This window comes from Gavia stellata, chromosome 2 (genome assembly GCF_030936135.1).
Source record: "Gavia stellata isolate bGavSte3 chromosome 2, bGavSte3.hap2, whole genome shotgun sequence".
In the NCBI taxonomy this organism is placed as follows: domain Eukaryota; kingdom Metazoa; phylum Chordata; class Aves; order Gaviiformes; family Gaviidae; genus Gavia; species Gavia stellata.
In genome coordinates, this window is record NC_082595.1 from 70,475,234 (window position 1) to 70,495,392 (window position 20,159).

Sequence of the window (20,159 nt, forward strand, 5' to 3'; positions counted from 1 at the left end):
TGCTTTTCCACTGGTCTGGTTTCCAAAGATTCCCCTTGCTTTCAGGAGCCTGGACACAGCAAACCCTGCCTTGCCAGATATTCTTGTTGCCTGTTAGCCATTCCTGGTGGCCATTTCATGCACTCGTATGCAGGGCATACCAGTCTCACATTACAGTCCCTGCTTTCCATGCTCCTAATGAAACGGCTCTGTCGGCTAGCAGCCCCCCATGTTACTCAGCATGGTTGCTGGTTTGATAACCTCTCCCCTGGAGAAGTAATTTATGGTTATCCAAAACTGCCTTCTCCCTTCCAGAGAATAAAAAGAGAGAACAAAAATTTTGGAATGTACTTTATGTGATACACAAGAGATGGAAGGAATTTCACAACAGATGGACTTGTGCACTTATTTCCTCATTAACCATCTAAAATTAAAAATTTGCTCTACTACCTATTCCATAATCTTACATATACAATACACTGAAAATGGAAAAAAGATATTTTAAAAAAAAAAAAAATAAGCAATAATAGAACTGCTTTTAAAGGCTCTTCAGATTATTTAGTACATATCACTGAAAAAAAACCAACCCAGGAAAACACACACAGGTATTGTGAACACTATTATTACTGTAGTACTCATCAAAAGAATAATCTCATTGTTAATAATACTTATGTTATACCCTTGAAACTCCTTTTGGTAGGACTAAATTTCTGCACTTGAGATACTCATCTCTATCTTTCTTAAACAGCTGAGAAAGGACCAAGACATTATCAAGAGATTTGACATAAAATAGCAAGATTACACTTACTCCTTCCAAAAACTGTCTAGTTATACCTCAATATTTCTGTTAAGCAGTTGTTAGAAAAGTTGAAAAATGTGCTTCATGAAAGGGACTTTTCCTTAGAGGAACTCATATAGTAAATAAACAGGAAATTCCATTAAGTAGAATAAAGATAAGAGATAAATATAGCAGATAATAGTCAATGAAAATTAGAAATTTAGTTTGAATTCGTGATCTAGATAACTTTCAAAACCTGAGAGAGAGAAATACTCTCACAGGTCATGATTCCTTCCATTAATTTCCTTTACGATGAACTGTCATCTGCAAGTGTCCATGACAAGTTTTAGTTAGATCTCTAATTTTAGGTGTCTTAAGTTAGCTACAGTAGATCTCACCTCAAACCAAAGAGATGCCTGCATGATCACCTCTTCTGAATGCCAGGAATGAGATGCTTTTCTGAATGCCCTGGGAATGAGATCTAACCTACACAGACTGTTAGCCTTTAATATACCAAATGCTATTCTTTAGAACAGTTTAAATACATATTATTAAAATCCCCTGTAAAAGAGACACTAGCAAAGTAAACCTTAGTACAAACAGCTGCAAATTTACCCAGCTGCACCAGAACTAAGGTTTCCCATGGGTGTTTTTCTCTTGGTGACAATAACACATGGACATTATAGTATATGTTTGATGATACTAATTTGGACCTCCTAGCTGACCTATCTCAAAAAATGGCACTGTTATTTAGTAGCAAATCTTTTGGTAAAATCAGAAATTCAAGACAAGTTTTCATCTCTTGAGAAAATATATAGCACACAGAACACAGAAATTAGAGGATATAAATTTGTTTCTGTCTGTTGATGTCTCCTTTTAAAGCCTTCTAAACTAAGATAAACTAACCAGGGTCATCTAAAACACCATGAAATGTCTTCTTGAATAGCAGGAAAAAAATGAAGTTGTGGACTGAGAATAAAAAAAAATAATGTGGTAAATAACTGGTAGAAGAATTTGACATTACTGTGAGTGTGAATTTATTCCCTCTCACATGAAGATTAAATCTAGGAAATATCCTGGGAGAGGAACAGAGATTTGTGTAACAGTTTTATGGTCATAATGTGTCTAGAAAGAAAGATTAACTGAAATGTTGACAAAATGCTGGATCCATATGAATTCTTTCCAAATATTTATTAGGTATGAAAGAACAGGAGACATGGACAAGTAATTTCCCAAGGTTTTTTGATCACTCACTGAGAAGCTAAGAACTAATACAGGGGATGCACGATTGTTACAATATTGTTACACAATGTTACAAACCCAAAAAATATAAAGAGACATGGAAACTTCAGTATAGTAGTGCAGGATGCATCATACACATAGAGATACATTCAGCCCTCAGAGGTGAACCTCCAGTCACAATGCAGATGGCTGTCATGGATTTCTCAGGAGCTAAATCCAATTTTGAAGCTGAAAGAGGAATTGAAACTCAAAAAAATAACAGAAAAGCCTATTACACAAAATTGTCTGTTATTGACTGATTTAGAAAACAATAAATAAAAATTAGGCAGGTTATCAGGATTATAAAACTACTTACTTTGTGGCAAAAAAGGAGGTTGATTTATGCAATTGCAAATCTTACAGGAAACTATTAAAGTATGCTGAATATCCAAGATAAAAAGGGAATAGCGAGAGAATGTACCAAAAAGACAGAGGCTTATATGAATGTTTAGAATTGCATGAAGGTTTTTTGAGTTTATGTTGAATATAAATATCAGAAATGTGGGAGGGCACATAGTGGGCAAAGAAGTAGAATGGTATGAGCTTTAAGTCTGGTTTGTTTTGTGAACTTTGCTGAAATATTTAACCTTCCCAAATCTCTCTTTTCCATTCTGTAAGAACAGACTATCCGATCCTCATGAGTATTGAGAGGCTTAATTTAATTTTGTCAAATCCTTTTAAGTCTTTGGATAAAAAACATTACATGTGAGTACTGCCAACTTTAATTTTTTTTAATTACTATTAACAATGGTTGTTTTCTCCTTAGGTTCAGCTTCTGGAGTCATGGGATTATTTGAAAATACCAGTTTTCATTAAAAAAAAATATTGTTTCTAGTGAGAAAACACATCAGAAATAATTATCATAGAATCACAGAATCATAGAATGGTTTGGGTTGGAAGGGGCCTTCAAGATCATCTAGTTCCAACCCCCCTTGTGGGCAGGGACACCTTCCACTAGAGTGGGTTGCTCAAAGCACCGTCCAACCAATTGTTGTAGTTCACTAGAAAGGTAACTATCCTCTGGTTTTGTTTTGTTTTGCTATTGGTCCACAAATAATTCAACATTGTACACACCCTGGAGCACTTCTAAAGGAGGAAAGTTCGTGAGTAGTGCTTAGAGCTTTCTCCTTGGATGTAGGAACTACTGTTACGAGCATGGTGTTCCTGTCTCCTCAGCATGAGCAGTTTTAGAAGATCATCAGTTTTGGCTTTTTTTGTTTGTCTCTTTTTGTTTTGTTTTTAATTGTTGGTTAGTTTTTTATGGGTTATACTTTAGAATAGAAGAATAAGTCTTGTTTCCTCAAAGACAGTATTTGAGATACTATATGTTGAGTGGCTAGAAGCAGTTGCCAAGACCCGAAAAGCCATAGATTCAACGATGGGAGAAATCCTAGTAACACCTTTGCATTCAGTGTTCCCTATTTATTGCAGCAGTATGCAGATTCTTTTATATGCCTTTTTGTAGTGCTTACCTCTCTCCATGCAATTTGCATCGAGTTTGGGATATTTTCTTTAAGCTATGGATATTCTCTTGGGAAACAGGTGCTGAGAAAGTGCTTCTTATAATATCTGAATTAGAGACACCAAGACACATATCTGATTTCATTTGAAATTTCCCATGCAGTCTCTATTGATTCAGGAATGATAAAGAGGGTAGGGGGATTACCATTATTGTAAATATTAAGAGCCAGATTCATCCTTTAACACACATAACCTCTTGGCTTCAGAGCAAGTTGCCTATGCATTTCAGTGGTCAAGAATTTGCCTAAGGAACAGAAAAGCATTTTTAGCATCATCTGAGGGCATATTAGGTAGAAGTACTTGGATGAAACTGAGTAGCAAAATGCTGGATGAATATCAGCAGAAATAGCTCTGTAAGTCTTAAGAAGAAGAGGGAAAGGATCATGTAAAAGTAGACTGGACAAATTATTCAGATACAGTATGGGCAAAAAAAACAGTGCTAGGATAAAAATAGAGCAGATGACATAATTTGTGCCTTTGATTGCTAATGTCTGTGATTCTTATAGTCAAGGATAATATAAAGCAAAATCAACAAACAAATACTAGCATGTATAAATGGAGTATAACAAAAACATTTAAACTTCCTCATATACTTTAAGCTTTGCCAGTTTTAATGCTAGAATAGACCCAATAAAAATTAGAGAGCAACTGTCTCTTTTTTTTGCAGAAAGATGATTCAAATTTTCCATTACACTCTTTAATCAGATCTACTGTAAATCACAAAGAAATTATGAGATTTCATTTTGGCTGTATCATAAAAGTGCTAAGTAAGGATCCACAGGACAGAAGCAGAATACATTTGGGAAAGCTCTAATATCTAATACAGGAAGACAGGTTCTTCTTTTTTTTTTTTTTTTTTTTTTTTAACTAAATCAGAGCAGGACAAAAGCTCTGACAGAGTGAATGGGAATAGAGAAAGTGAATTAGAAATGCTGTAAAGGAGAGAAAAAAAGGTACTGAAAGCACACAGGAAATATCAGTCAGAAATTTTAGCAAGAAGGGAAGCAAAATACCTAATCTAACACAAAAGGTGAGGACAGATAAAAAGGGTAAGTATTAGAGAGGTGGTTGGCTACAACAGAGTCTATTACACCTTAAGCAAAAAAAGAAATTACATTAAGTTTTACAGTAGCTGTCATTAGATAATAGAGTGGTGCCTGGTTTTCATTCCCTCAAGCTACAGTGCTGTAACCTGACTAGATACCACCATCACACAGCAAGGGAATCTTGAAACTCATACAGGTATTATTTTTTTACCAAATCAGAAATGTTAAATTGAACAGAGAGGAAAAGAAAAATCCTTATTGAAGTTCAGGTCAGAAACTGCAATGAATTGGTCCCCTTCCCCCACAAGAAAACCAGTGAAGGATCAAGATCTTGCAGATAAACTGTACCATGTAAAATTGTACATGCACACATAGTAATCAAAAGATACGGTTGCATAGATCATGTAAGAAGAATGGCCTTCAGGTGCAGAAAGAATACAGTTCACTTCCACTGGGCAATCAACAGGTCCTTTCCATGACACAAACCTTATATAACCATCAGTACTGTAGATATATATATTAAACATATTTAAGCAAATAAATTCATCAAAACTATATGTTAATTGGCCAAAGATGTACAGAGAGCATAAAAGTATAATCAATGCAGTTAAAATAAAAAGTCCTATAGATTCAACATATAAAAATTGAATTCACTTTTGGAATCTTAACATCATGAAATTTATCCCTTGTGATTTACCTATGAAACTTTAAGATCTGTACTGCTTTAGAATTTCTGCATTTATTTTGGTTAAATTATTATTTTCCTTTTATAATGGAGGAAGAAATATGAAGTTGCTTGAATTGCCTGTTTACTTGAATTTAGAATTTCACAATAGCTCCCTAGAGTTATCAAATGACTTAAATAATTCCTTTCAACTATATTGTTTTTTTGGCTTAAAATGGCATTAAATATTTTCATGCTTTTTGGGGGCGGGGGGGGGGGGGGCTCTATTTTTCACAAGAGAAAATTTTTCAGGTTTTGTACACAATGAAAGGCTAGGATGACCAGATTATTTAGAAAACAGCAAAACCACAATAAGTAAAATTGCAAGATTCTGTTGCAAGGGCACCTTGATCAAATTTCTTACTTCCTTTCTGAGAATTATTTCCTTTTGGGATGGTAAGAAATTATTCTTGCCAAAGATTTTATTTCCCTAGACTCCGTTGTATTCCAAAGAATTAATTAATTTATGGAATAGATATGGTCGCATTTTATTGTTTTCATTCTTGCTATCACATAAAGGCTTTTTAAAGAAACAAGTGATTTCTAGAGAGCCCTTTAACTCACCAGACAAAAACAGGTAGCCTACAATAGAAAAGTTCAAGTTGCAAAATGTTTGTTTTCAACAGAGACCACTGGAGGTTACTAAGTTTACCATGGCAAGAAATGCTTTCTGAATCTCTTAATTCTAGATGAGAACAACTCTTTTCATGAAATTAGAGCGTAGACATGTGAAGTTTTATTACTGTTTGAAGAAGTCCTCTTTTCTTTCCCTCTTCACCTTTCATTCATTCAGTTTAGCGTTGTCATAGAAGCATCTGGTCTGGCATTCAACACAAGCAGCAGACTCAGAAGGAGTGTTAAAGAAAAAGAGAGTTATTCTTAAAGCAGAAACAGAAACATTCTCTGCAGGTCAGATCCACTTCTGAAGGTTCCTTCCTTTCTTCTTCCCTCCATCTCCTACCCATTCATGAGGAATGCCGAATAAACCATTACAGTATTAAATTCAGATAATTTCTGCCCGCAGGGATATGAAGCCTAAATTCAATAATTGTTTTTATCATATATTTTTTTCATCTTTTTTCACCAAATTGATGACTAGTTTGTACATTCAAAATTCAAAGACAATAAAAATTACACTGTAGTTCAGCCAGAGGGAATAGGCCTACTGCAGCAATTATTGAGCTGAATTTTATGGTTAGGAGGACAGATTGCATCATGATGACAGTCCCTTCTGACCATGGAACTAAGGTTTCATTGCAGATAGTATAACAGATATTCCTCAGGCTATGCTGAAGCTATTAGTCTCTGTCTTTCCATGATATAATGCAATCAGTATCAATATTTAAGTTTGTTTTGTTTCTTCTTGTTTCCCTAAGGATTCTCTGTCTGCAACACTCTACTCACATTTAATGTTTATACATTCTTCTCTGCTTGGATACCTGGTATCCCTTTTAGGATAATGGATCTCTTGCAATCAACTCACATCAGACCACCCAGACAGCTCCTTCTCCTCAAATCTGCATCCTCCCAATTGTCTATTATCATATTAGTTAGAGCCTTACAGGTTGTGTTTCATGGGATGAACTATCATACTTCCAGATTATTTTTAACTATTTTTAACTATCATAGACATTTTCCTACGTTTACATTTTACTAAATAAGTATGCTTAAATAATAATTATTTGTGTATTTAGAGCTAATTTAGCTTTTAATTTGCTAATTTATTCCTAAGGTATCTTGAGAAAGCAATAGTATATACAAGATTGTTTCTTACTTTATATGTACCTTATAGTTGGCAAAGATTTGTGCACGCCTAATGAAAACCACCTCGAGTGAGCTATAATTTATATTGCTGTGATTTACAGTCAAATGTTCCATTTTCATGAGAATTTGAGGGAAGCTCCGTGCAGTTCTAATGTATTTACAAGGCATATATGTGTGCCAAAAGATTTTCGTGTGATTCTATTCTTACAGACTCTGTGATTGCATGACAGGGGCATTTCTGAAAATATTTTTTGAAGCTTTATTTACATGCTTTACAATCTCCAGATTTTAACTTTTTTGCTAATTGACTAATCCATTCAAAATCTTCAATTATAGCACTTGGTCTAGATTCACTTGAAAAGCTCACCAAACTGGTCATATAAGGTCTTTTCTTCACAGTATTTAAAAGTGTGCAGATAAATGAAAAGTAATTCCAAAAGTAATTCCACTTATCTACAGACTGTACCTCTGTCCCTCCCCAAATACGTGGTATCATATATCGGATTAATGCCAGCGGCAGCATAGTGAATGTGGATTCATGGTTAGTGCTGCAGTAACAAAAACTGTTGAGTTGACAAATGCGTTACCTAATTGAGAGTGCTTTATTATTAAGTACATTATTCGTTATATCGTAGTTCAGTTGCTTCTGGATCTTCAACAGGCCCCATTCTGTTAAATCCTGACCTGATTTAGAGTGGCATCTAAGTTAAAAGTAGAGTTGAGGACTGAATTTTTCATTTCAAAGGAGATTTAAGATAATATTCTGTTCTTCTTCACTGTGAGAAAAACAACCAACCAAACCAGAAATGTTCAGTGTGCCAAAACTCTGAGCCATTCCCTTTCACTTTAAATTTCAATTTCTTAGGAAAAAAAAACCCAAAGCAAAATGTTTTGTTCTAGACCTGCCTTTTAGAAATATCACAACTGTTTATTCTGTGTTTATCTTAAAAAAATTACTTTTAAAGGAACATAAAGGGGGTTTTATTTGTTTGTTTTTTTGTCCTTCTGTGTTTATTGAAGGAATAAAATACTAGATTTGTTGTTGTAGGTGGAGAAATCATTTTCCTAAAATATGTGAAAAAGGGTAAATATTTTATTGTGCATTTAACTGTATGAAGTGTGTAGTAAATGTTGGAATATGATATTTTCAATGTAATATACCATGTACAATGATTGCTCAGAAAGAAAATTGGGTAGGAATTAGCTTATAAAAGTAATCAGAGGTTAAAGTACAAAAATCCATGGAATTATAGGATTACAAAGAAATAGAAACAAAAACGAAAATAAAATAGTATGTGACAAAAATGAGAGAGAGTGACAAAGACAACCTTATGATACTGCTAGAGACTGCAAAAAAATTTTGAGGTAGATATTTTCTATGTGCAATATACAGCAAAGTCTTTTGGGACACCATAATAAAATAGAATAAGCAGTCATGAAAAGGTTTGTGACTCAGTGGGCATATTTTCAGCAGGTAGAGAGATTCCATAGATCATTAATCAGTCATTAATGGAATAGATTGAAATATCTTCATTTTAACAGATGCCAGAATAGATGAGGGAAGAAGTCTTCTCTGATGACTCAGCTAAGTATCATTGCTTTGATTCTTCTGAGTGCATCTTATATCCTTCAAGGCTTATTAACTGCCTCATCATGAGCTGAAACAGTTTCTAACACTATAGCATGATTTGTGCTGCCTGAAACTCAACTCTGAATTGTGATGTCCATTGAAATGTGCATTAAAATGGAACTAGAATTCAGCGAACCCCCTGAGAGTATTTCTGTTGGTTTCTGCATGCTTCAGAGTGGATACGCACTTGTCTCTGCATATGAAGAGAGAATACGCTCTTACAATAGCACCGTTACCATAAAGGCAGAATGGCCCAGAAGTTAGAGAATAAGCTTAGGCTTCAATTGCCACTTTTACTCCTTATTTTTTCATTACCTTTCTGTGTTACTCAGGCTTATTTCTAGCAAAGGAGACAGTGACCCACCCCAGTGAACTGTCACTACTGCTTCTGGAGCTCCATAGCTGCTTCATAGGAGCACTAACTTTTCCCAGTGGCGAAGTTAACAAGGTCTGTGAATTTATGTCTGCACTATTGGTTAAAACCCAAGCGGAAGAGGAAATGCCTGAATCATTTACATTGCCTGAGAAGTACTGGACATCTTTTCAAATGAAAAGGGCCAAGGAGCCTGTTACACAGAGTCCTGATCATACAACCAGTAGTGCCTTTGTCGAGCAATTAGAATACAACGGTTGCCTGTAACATAACTGAAATGAGACAGCTTCTGTCATACGAAAAATGTACCTGCATGTTAAATGACTCCAATGGACATACACATTCATATCCTCTGGACTGATGTGTGTGTAGCGGAAGGGGTAGGTGCATTTGAATAACATAACAGATGCACTTCACAACTGCCTTCATGGATGTACTTTGTGTCAAGGAAAGAGGCAGGAGTTGAAGCTCGCTCTTTTTTCTCATGTTGCCTTTCGGTTCACTTAAGCATGTGGATAACTGTCCAGTTTGCTGGCTTTTCTGACTCCAGCTCTCTTAAGCCCCTAACTATACCTGTGCATTGAATAGGCATCCATAGTATTCCTAACTCCTAACACTGTGGCTAGATTGGGTCCGGACACCTTAGTCTTACACCAGTAATGTAATGGTTTTAGTAACTTCTTACCTTACAGGCATTCACTTAGGCAACATTTGTTAACATGAGGTGGTGAAATGGAAGCTATATTTAGTACATCTGGCAGATATACTTTTATTCTTAAAGTTTAAATGTTGGCTTCCAAGTGCTAAGGAAAAAAAAAAAACAAAACAGGTGTTCAAATGAACCTGTGAGAGACATGGGTATAAATTCCGTTCCACTAATTAATTTTAGTGCACACTACCAGCACAGAGCTCTTAATATTAACTTGCAAGATGCTCAGTTTACATTTACTGCTTGTGAAAAATCAAGCAGATACATAGAAAAAAATAACTTGATTGTTCCATTGCAAGCTGTCAATCAAGTCAAAGCTTGATAGTGACATATAAGCCCACCTAACAAGAAAAATCAAAAAGATTTTATACATATAACATATAAGCAAGTCACCAAGGACTAACTGGAGTCTCTCTACAGCACCTAAATTGAGCTGTTTACGCTTCTGCTGCTAGATACATTCTTATCACAGCTATCATTTTTAATGCAATGAAAAAAGCCAGTTTCAATCTGTTTGACAGGAAAATAGATTTATTATAACAGAGTAGTTGGAGAGCAAACTCGTCAAATATAGTTTAGAATGAAGCTTGCACTTTAGCTGATTTGTCAATAATTATAAAATTACTGATTAGTGTAAGATGTGAGCTGGATCACCTTATTGCCTGAGTATCTGGTACTAAAAAGAAAAAAGGGGGAAAAAAAAGAGTACAGTTTTTTTCATATCCATCATACTTTTGACAGCCCAGCTGGAGATTAATGAAAGGTTTACACAGGAATAGCTCTTTATGATTACAAGCAAAACAGAGAACAACAGTTATGGAATAGATCAACTAGCTTGTGTAATGGTAGCCATGCTCTACAAGATCTTCTCTGCCGGTTACTTAAAGACCCACAGCAGTTTATAGAACAATGGACTAGATTATTTATTTGGCATTGTTGTTGCTGGTATAGTTTTTTAACACTATAATACTATGCCACACTCTCATTTCCTTCCAAATCACTGAATTTTTTCATTCATTTCAATGGGATTTGAATGGTCCCTTTAATAAAGGAGGTGACTACTGTGATCACCTTTGTGGTCACAGATTTTAATTCCTCCTCAGCTGGTAGTGATGAATGCTTTCATAATCAAATTGTCCCGAATGTCAGAAGAGGCATCTATAATAAACAAGTATGACATGAGAAACCAGCGAAAGAAGCCTTCTCAAGGATTCCTGCAACAGCTGCAGATTTGTCTTCTCCCTCCTTTCCCTGTTTGTCCCTCAGTCTTCAGCCAGTCAATGCTTCTCACCTCCCCATACATATAAACTCTTGTCACCCCTTAGGAGAGGGTTAGGTTCACCTCAGTAGTGAGTTGGGGTGACCCAGACCTGAAAATCAAGAAATTAGTCTTGTTCATGAGTCCAGCTTTCAGAGCCACTCTGATCTCAGAGTTGTTTGCCATGTGGGAGACAAACACAGCCTTTCTTTTCAGTTTAGGTCTGCTCAGTCTGTTGAGTGCAGTGAAAACTGGTCCGAAGCTCCTAACTTTCCACAGACAATATGTAGAGAAGGGATATGCCAGAATTTCAATTTCAGGAGCTAGTCCTAAGCTCTGTTGCTGTTTTCCTCTTTATTTCCCGAATTCAAAATGGTAATGAACCATCTTTAACAGTATGCTTGTGCCAGATCAAAGTTTCAAAGTTTCTAGTGGGAAATATTCTCTCCTTTTGTTTTTCCGGTTTCATCCTTTTTTTTTTTCTTTTTTTTTTTTTTTTTTCTCTTCAGCTGCTTAATATCATCTTAGAAGACTTCTAGACTTACCTTTCACCATACTTTTACTACTTGTTTGTAGCATTTGAACAGACTGCCTCTTCCAATTCCTAATACTGTCTTACATCAGAGAATCCCGGTGGAAGAATTTTATCATCAAATATTTTATAATACGCAAGTCCAGGAATATAAAGCTATCCGTGATTTCATTTTGAGCTCCATTTTGCTGAGAAAATATTGAAACCTTTGCTTCTGACTCTTTTTGTTTAAATTATTTCTTTTAAAATACCTGCAATTTTCTTAGAACTTCTAAATATTATAGAATCCCCAACTATAAAATAATCCCATCATAAAAAGTATCATTCCATTTACAGAATCTTTCTGTACTGTTCTTTGTCAAGACAAAACAAAACATTACACCTCAATTATCAAATAATGCTCCCTCTTCCACTTCCCATGAAAGCTTTTTCCTAAACCGATCAACATTTCAGACTTTGTATTTTCCACTTACTTTGTCATACGTTCATTCATTCATTCATTCGGTCCTTCCCACCCAGCACTACAAGACCCTCTGTGTGTATACAACAGAACATTGTGGTCTGCCGGGTCCTGCACTTTGGCCACAACAACCCCATGCAACGCTACAGGCTTGGGGAAGAGTGGCTGGAAAGCTGCCCCACAGAAAAGGACCTGGGGATGTTGGTTGACAGCTGGCTGAATATGAGCCAGCAGTGTGCCCAGGTGGCCAAGAAGGCCAACGGCATCCTGGCCTCTATCAGAAACAGTGTGGCCAACAGGAGTAGGGAGGTGATCGTGCCCCTGTACTCGGCGCTGGTGAGGCCGCACCTCGAATCCTGTGTTCAGTTTTGGGCCCCTCACTACAAGAAGGACATTGAGGTGATGGAGCGTGTCCAGAGAAGGGCGATGAAACTGGTGAGGGGTCTGGAGCACAAGTCTTATGAGGAGCGGCTGAGGGAGCTGGGGTTTTTTAGCCTGGAGAAGAGGAGGCTGAGGGGAGACCTTATCGCTCTCTACAATTACCTGAAAGGAGGTTGCAGAGAGGTGGGTGTTGGTCTCTTCTCCCAAGTGACTAGTGGCAGGACAAGAGGAAATGGCCTCAAGTTGCGCCAGGGGAGGTTTAGGCTGGATATTAGGAAAAATTTCTTTCCTGAGAGAGTGGTGAGGCACTGGAATAAGGTGCCCAGGGAAGTGGTGGAGTCACCCTCACTGGAGGTATTCAAGGAACGTGTGGACGAGGCATTGTGGAACAGGGTTTAATGGGTGTTAGTTGATGGTTGGACTTGATGACCTTACAGGTCTTTTCCAACCTTAGTGATTCTGTGATTCTGTCAGCTGATTCACTCTCTAGGTGTCATTGAAGTGTTGACTAGAAAGTCTAAACATCCAACATGGATCTAGACCTCTGAATGTAGATAGATATCTTAATATCAAACTGGATCTTACCCCAGGGCTTTGTGCATAGTGTTTAATGTTGTTTGAGCTGTCATTTGGGCAGTTAGTACAGACACCCTCCAAGGCTAGCAAATATGAGAGAGGAATCATATGGGACTGTTTCCACCTGTAGCAGCAGCTGGAGGCCATGTGGTAAACCCAGAGCATATCAAAGGTCACAGGGTACCTACATGCAGGGAGCTGAGTCAATTCCCTCATCGATAGCATCATTTGGGTCAATTCAGTTGCCTAAACTTGTGCTTCTGGCATTTAAAAGGGCGTAAGGTATGTCACCTGGATTTCATCTGCCAGCACAGAAAAGTGCATATGTCCATAGGTATTCAGTCTTTTTATCCTCATAGCTGAGAAACAGCCCATTACTCTGACATGTGGCAAAGCAAAGAAATAAGAATTCACTGGTGCAACCATACTTTCAAAAATGGGCTCATCTGTGGTAGTACTGCAGATGCATTCTGCTTTTACTGTGAATGTTGACTAAATTACATAAAAATAAAAAATCTTCCTGAAAAATTGGAGCAGTCTTCAACTTCTTTACCTAAAGAGTTTGATAGCAATAAAACATTGATCATGGGAGCTCAGAGCCCTACCATTGTGGTTATTACCTGAATTTTCTTTGTTCAGGACTGGTACAGACTGCATCCTTTCTACTATTGTATAGCCTGGGTAGTTCAACACACTGACTGCGTGCGTTTAGCAATTATTCCCTATCCAGCAATGCTTTGTAATCTCTCTGTCTTTACACTGAATAAAACTGTTGTGTCATTTTCAGATCCCCGTGTACGCTATTAATTTATGTTTGCTGTAAAATGATCTGAACTTATATCCGGGGAGATAAGTAAAACTGAAAAGTGTTACCTTGCACAGAAGGGAGTGAGGTACTTTTTTGGATGGCATAGATGTTTCCATTATAATTCATTAACTTCTGCAAAGAGGGTTTTCAGCTGTGAAGGGAATACACTTTCTGTCTGCCGAGGCCCTGATTTCACCTGTGTACACACAAATATCTACAATCTGCATGCATGCGTTTGTACTTACATATTCATGCCTCTGAGTGTATATACAAACGTATATTTGGATGTCTAAAAAACAACAAATAACTGTGGATATAAATAAATACACAGTGAATTTAGTATTTGATCATGAAATACTTAAAGCTTTAACAAACACCATTAGCAACTGCCTGAGATCTCAGTTTTTATTGCAATGAGTAAAATTATGTTTTTCACACAGTTAAGGACAAAAGACTTAAATTGTGCATCCCAGTATTTCAGATGCCATGACGTAAAGGAAAAAAAAACACAACCAAAAGGCCTAAACATCTTCTTTATAAAGTTAACGTAATGTAAGCTATGCTATGACTGACTGAGGAAAGGGGAAATAGATGACTAATGATTTTTAAGCCTCGGAGTGAGTAATACTGACAATCACTGGAGAGGAAATGACATCATTAACTGCATGGCCAAATTGCAGCAAAGCTGTGATAAAACCTAGTATTAATAATAGATTGAATTTTATTTCCCAGACCCCTTTATATGAGAAGAGGTAATTATGCAAAAAGCAAATACTGATACCATGATTTGATGATGGGGGTCAAATTCCAAGGGACAGTGGGTAAACCAGTTTTTGCAGAAACATACACATAAGCCGAACCAGAGCCAAACTTATATTTTACTTACATTTCCAGTGGGTTATCCTTGGCTAGCAGCCAGACTCCCACCCAGCTGCTCACTGACTCCCGTCCCTCTTTGGCAGAACAACAGGGAATAAATAAGCAGAACAGAAACGAGAAAATTTGTGGGTTGAGATAAACACAGTCTGTTTACCAACTACTGCCATGGGCAAAACAGACTCAATTTGGGGAGAATTAATATATTGCCAATTAAAATAAATATTTAATTATTGATTCAGGTAACAGGAAACAAAAATGGGGATGTTGCAACCAGTAGACAGTGGTTTCTCTCTGCCACCACTTCCTCATCACACTTTTCCTCTGCTCTGGTGCGGGGTCTCCATAGGTTGCAGTGTATATCAGCTGTGGTGTGGGTCCTTCCAAGGGCTGCAGGGAACACCTTCTCCTCCATGGAGCACCAGCTCCTCCTCCTCCAACCTTGGCCTTGGTGTTTCCTCTGCTGTTTCTCTGCCTGTGCAGAGCATTTGCCCTCACAGAGCAGCCCCCACTGCAGCCCCTCCCTGACAGCGCCTCACCACCTACAGTCAAGACAGATTTTTTAAGGAACTGTTCTTAGATACCTCCAACCAGTAATAAATTGTTGACAGGCCTTCCTTTTACCACGGTGTCTAAATTCTGCATTTTCAATTTATGACATTTGCTAACTGTAACTTCTCTCAGATACTATGAACCCACCTTAATATTTATACACCTATGCTAAAATAATCACTATCACTGTATTTTAGTAATTGATAATTTACTGTGACAACAGAAATTTTACAGATGAATAGACAGATAGAGAAGAAAAAATATCTGTTAGAGGAACTGAAACACACTATATGACCTCTGTAAGACATTTGCTTTGGAGAAAATATGGCAGTAGCACCATTGCACCAGTCTAAAACTAAGAATTTTTTTTATTGTGTGATGAGGAAGTGGCGGCAGAGATAAACCTCTGTCTACCGACCACGACTTCACCATTTTTGTTTCCCGTTACCTCAATCAATAATTAACTAAATATTTTTTTTTAATATAGTTGAAAGAGTTTACCCTATTCTGTTCAGCATGCCATGGTGCATTAGCACTGCCACTAGCATAAATGGGTACTAGCATAATATTTTAATATTGTAGTGGAATATTTCAGTTGAAAATTACAATTAGTACCTGTTCCTGCTCAGATCAAAGAGAACTATCAAGTGCAAAGAATTCCAGTGGGTCACAGCTTCTCCTACACAAGCCATCACTGCAGGAGCACAGCTCAGTACAATTCATTGATTAGTGGCTTGCTTTATCATTTGTGAGATAGAGTCATCAGCAAATCAGGAAAACAAGATATATTATGAGCTGCCTTTGTGGTCCACCTATAATTATGGTGTGTGGATATGAAATGTTCTATAAGAATAACTTTCTTAAGGAAAACATTAAAGAATATTATTAAGGGTTAAAATAATTAACCACAACTGCAGATGTTACATTTAAACTTTCAGGTTTTGTCCCTTTTCATTTACAAGTACCAACTGTGGAATAATTGCTGGAGGTAATTTAGGAATTAAATTTATATTAAAGGTACAGCGTTGATCCTTTGGGTGAACTTTGCTCATTATAATCTCATTATAATACCAGAAAACACACCTCCATCCCAAAACTACCCACCTCCAAGGTGCGACCACCCCTCACTGAGCTTGCGCTCTGAATTTTTCATAGTCTATACCTTTAAAAGTAAACGAGAAACTTTTACACCAATTACAATAGAGGTATGTATGACTAGAGTCACTCAAGCTCCACCTGTAAGGACAAATAATATAAAAATGGCTTAAGAGAGGAGGGATGCCAGGGAAGATAGCATTGCAGACCACCTTTGACACCTGGGATCAGTCGACGGGCTGAGCCTCTCTTCCCCCCGACAGGGACGCCTTTGGGTAAGATTCGAATACTTGGTTATACCAAGTGCTTCCCCGGGAAACTTAGAAATCTCTATAGAGTTGCTTTATAACTTAACGCGTTTGTAGCCAGGCTATATTACTCACATTCTTGGTATTTGCACATGCTTTGCAAGCAGTAATTTTATCACCGGCAATCCAAAAGAACTTGTGTATCTGTTGCTTCAATAAACTGCACTATTCACTAATCTAGCCGTGAGAGTTCTCATTGAACGCCACCAAATCCCTTAACTGTGGCCGTGCTAGTTCATGGAACGCGACTAGACTGAAAGTGTGCAGTGTTACGAGTGTATCCGTAATCGTGAGAGTTCAATACATTGAACGCGACCGGACTTGTAACATCCTGATGGTGTTACGAGTGTATCCGTAATCGTGAGAGTTCAATACATTGAACGCGACCGGACTTGTAACACAGAAAAATTGGGCATCACTCAGAATCTAAGCCTAGCCGCCCCCAGCCCCTCTGATATCTGAGGACAAGCTGGAACGCAAGGGGGTTTATTTTCTGCCAAATTGCCTTGCCCTTTAACGCGACACCAACCCACTCAGGATTCAGTGCTGTAATACAGTACATCTCTTAACCATAAAAAATTACATAAGAAATGTAGGTGAAAAAAATCTCAATATGTAATTATTCTTTCTAGAAAATGTTTTCATAAGTGCATAAGTTTGACTTCAGTAATTTTAATATAAAATGAAAGGGGACAGCTCTGGATACTATCACACAATCATCATAATAAAACATCTTCAAAACTAGTGGATTTTACTTTAACAGCTAAATGCAAAATATTAGCACAGAAGCTATTGTTACCTGTTTGCTGTTTATAATTACTTAGGTTATATAGACCCAGGTTCAGGGGGACCTCACGTGTGTTGTAGAAGCTGTTCCTTTCTGCATAAATTATAGTATAACTTGCTTTAGTTAGAAGCAGATTAGGCTCACCTGTTTAATGGTGACAATAACTGGTATAAAGGCAACTAACTTACACCGACTTCCAAATCATTGTACTTCTAAACTTGGCCTTGATGTCTTCTCACTATCACTGATAAATACTCTAAAAAGTGGGGGGGTTTTGGAAATAAAGGTTTCCCAGTAAATTGGTAGAGATGGCTCTATCAGAACCTAATTATGACTGTGAAGCCAGAAAATAGATTACATTTCCCATACATTATTAATGCTCTTCAAATCCTCATTTGTCATGTTCAAGGTTATGTACAAATGACATTCAAAGAACCCAAACTCCTTGCTAAACTCATTTCACCCATCCAAGTCCTTTATATCACCATCATTTTAAGCTCTTGGATAATATTAAAACTATAGCACCATTCTCATGGGATTGTACAGAAACCATAAGGTTATAAGGAAATTATTGATGACAAAAATTAAGTTCAGTACCATAAGAAATAATTCCATTAACAGGCTTTCACTTTTATAATAGTTAAGCAAATGTGTGTATAAAGAAAGAACTGATTTTGTAGGACCAGCTGATACTTACTACATGCACCTGTAAGCAGTTAGGCACATTAAGACCTGTTACTAATACAGAGGCACATGACTAGGTGATACAAAATATTTTTAGTAAATGCGTATTGATTCTGAGCATTTTTAATAGAAGAAATCACAGTTCAAGTCATAACCACAAAATATATGTGTGGTTTTTACCACTAGGGGACATTTTATAAAAACCTAAAATCAGATTGTACCCACTTACTTATTCTGGGTACTCCTAAAGAAGTGAGACAAGATTCGTATGAGTAAAATAAGTCTTAGGCTTTCAGTACCTTGCTATTTATTCTAACACTCCAAAAAATAACTTTGAATACAAAAGTCAAATTAAATGATGTGAAATTGTCATACTATCCTGCTTCCACTTAGTTTGGTGATGTATCAAACAATATTGGAGAAGCCTGTGATGTTTCAGACTTTTTATTGTATCTTGGTACCTCAGCACAGAAAGGTACTTTGCTTTATTTCAGCCTAAGTAAAGACCATTTGCTAATGGAAAAAAGTGAGCATACACAGTTATCTGTGATGAAAGATGAGAAAAAATGTATTATGAATGCAGTAGATATCTAAAACATCTGAAAAGTATAAAGTTTCTCCCATTCTATTCACCACTGTTTGTACTTGCTAAAGCTATAAACCACTTATTAGAAGAAAAACTGTATAGCAAATTAGATACTGGCACGTAGCTGTTGGTCACTTACCACAGAGTTATCCCAAGAACAGCTACTTAAACTTTTATAGTACTTTATCATGCCTAGCCATCTTATGGTACTTTACAATATTGCATTAAAATCGAAGGCTAATCCATTTTGCAAATTTACTGTTCAGCTAAAATGAGATAAAATCCAAGGGATCAAATTCAACATATGTGCAACTTCTGTCATCTCTGTACAGTTACACAGATGATAACTACTCCATTGAAAACCAGTATGTCTTATATTTAGATCTAAAAAGGTGCTTGCAAACTAGGACAAATTTTAAAAAGGAAAAAAAGCCATTTATTGACCTGTCTTCTTCAGTAATCTCTTTGCTGTTGTATCAGATACTTGGATATGAGTAGGAGTTTATTATTATTATTCTCTCATATCACGACTCTCCATCTTCTTGATCTTGTTGAGAAGCTGTTACTCTTCCAGTATGTGTGTGGTGTGTGTGTGTTTTTGAAGGAGACACTATGTCATGTCATCATCTTTTGCTGATCTAAATATGATGTGGAAATAAACAGTATTAAACTTTCTCATGATATTGAGGAGTTTGCTAAAAAGAATTAAACCTCTGTTTAAACAAAATATCTTGAACAGTCAGAAAACATATGAATCTGAATCAACACATTTTTTTTTCTTTTGCAAGCATGTATTTAGAATAGAGTCTGAAAAACTTTGTTTCAGTAAAGATGATACTTTGGTTCTCATGTCAGTAGACAAAATGAATTAAATGAAATTAAAAGGAATTTTAACAAAGGAAATAAGCTCAGTTATCATAACAGGTAACAACAGTTATAGGCAGAAAAGTAACAACTTACAAAGATACATGTGACCAAAGAACTAGAACTAAACTTGATACCAAAAAATGTAGGAGACAAAGACATTCAGTCTGCCTAACACAGAGAACTAATTGCAGTCTAAATTTTAGGTGTTCAAATAAATGCTGAAATATACAGTTGACTAGGAAAATATGATTATTAAAAGTCTCCAGAGGAACACTGAGCACACCTATGGGGACACCAGTAGCTCTGTCCCTAAGTTTAGTGATTGTATGACATGACCTTTTAGACTGCAGTAAGTAAGTTCCTGCAGATTTTACAGTCTTGGATCATGGTTCTTGTAATTCAGTAACTGCTTAGAGCACTTGCAAAATGAGGCTTCATTGCTAGTGATAATACTTTGATAGATAGTTTGTAGCTTTTTTTTTTTAATGGCCATTTTAGTACATTACCTTTTGCTTTCTTATTTCTTGCCGGTAGCGCCGTACAATTGATCACTTGTTACATATGATAACTTTTCTTTCTCTCTT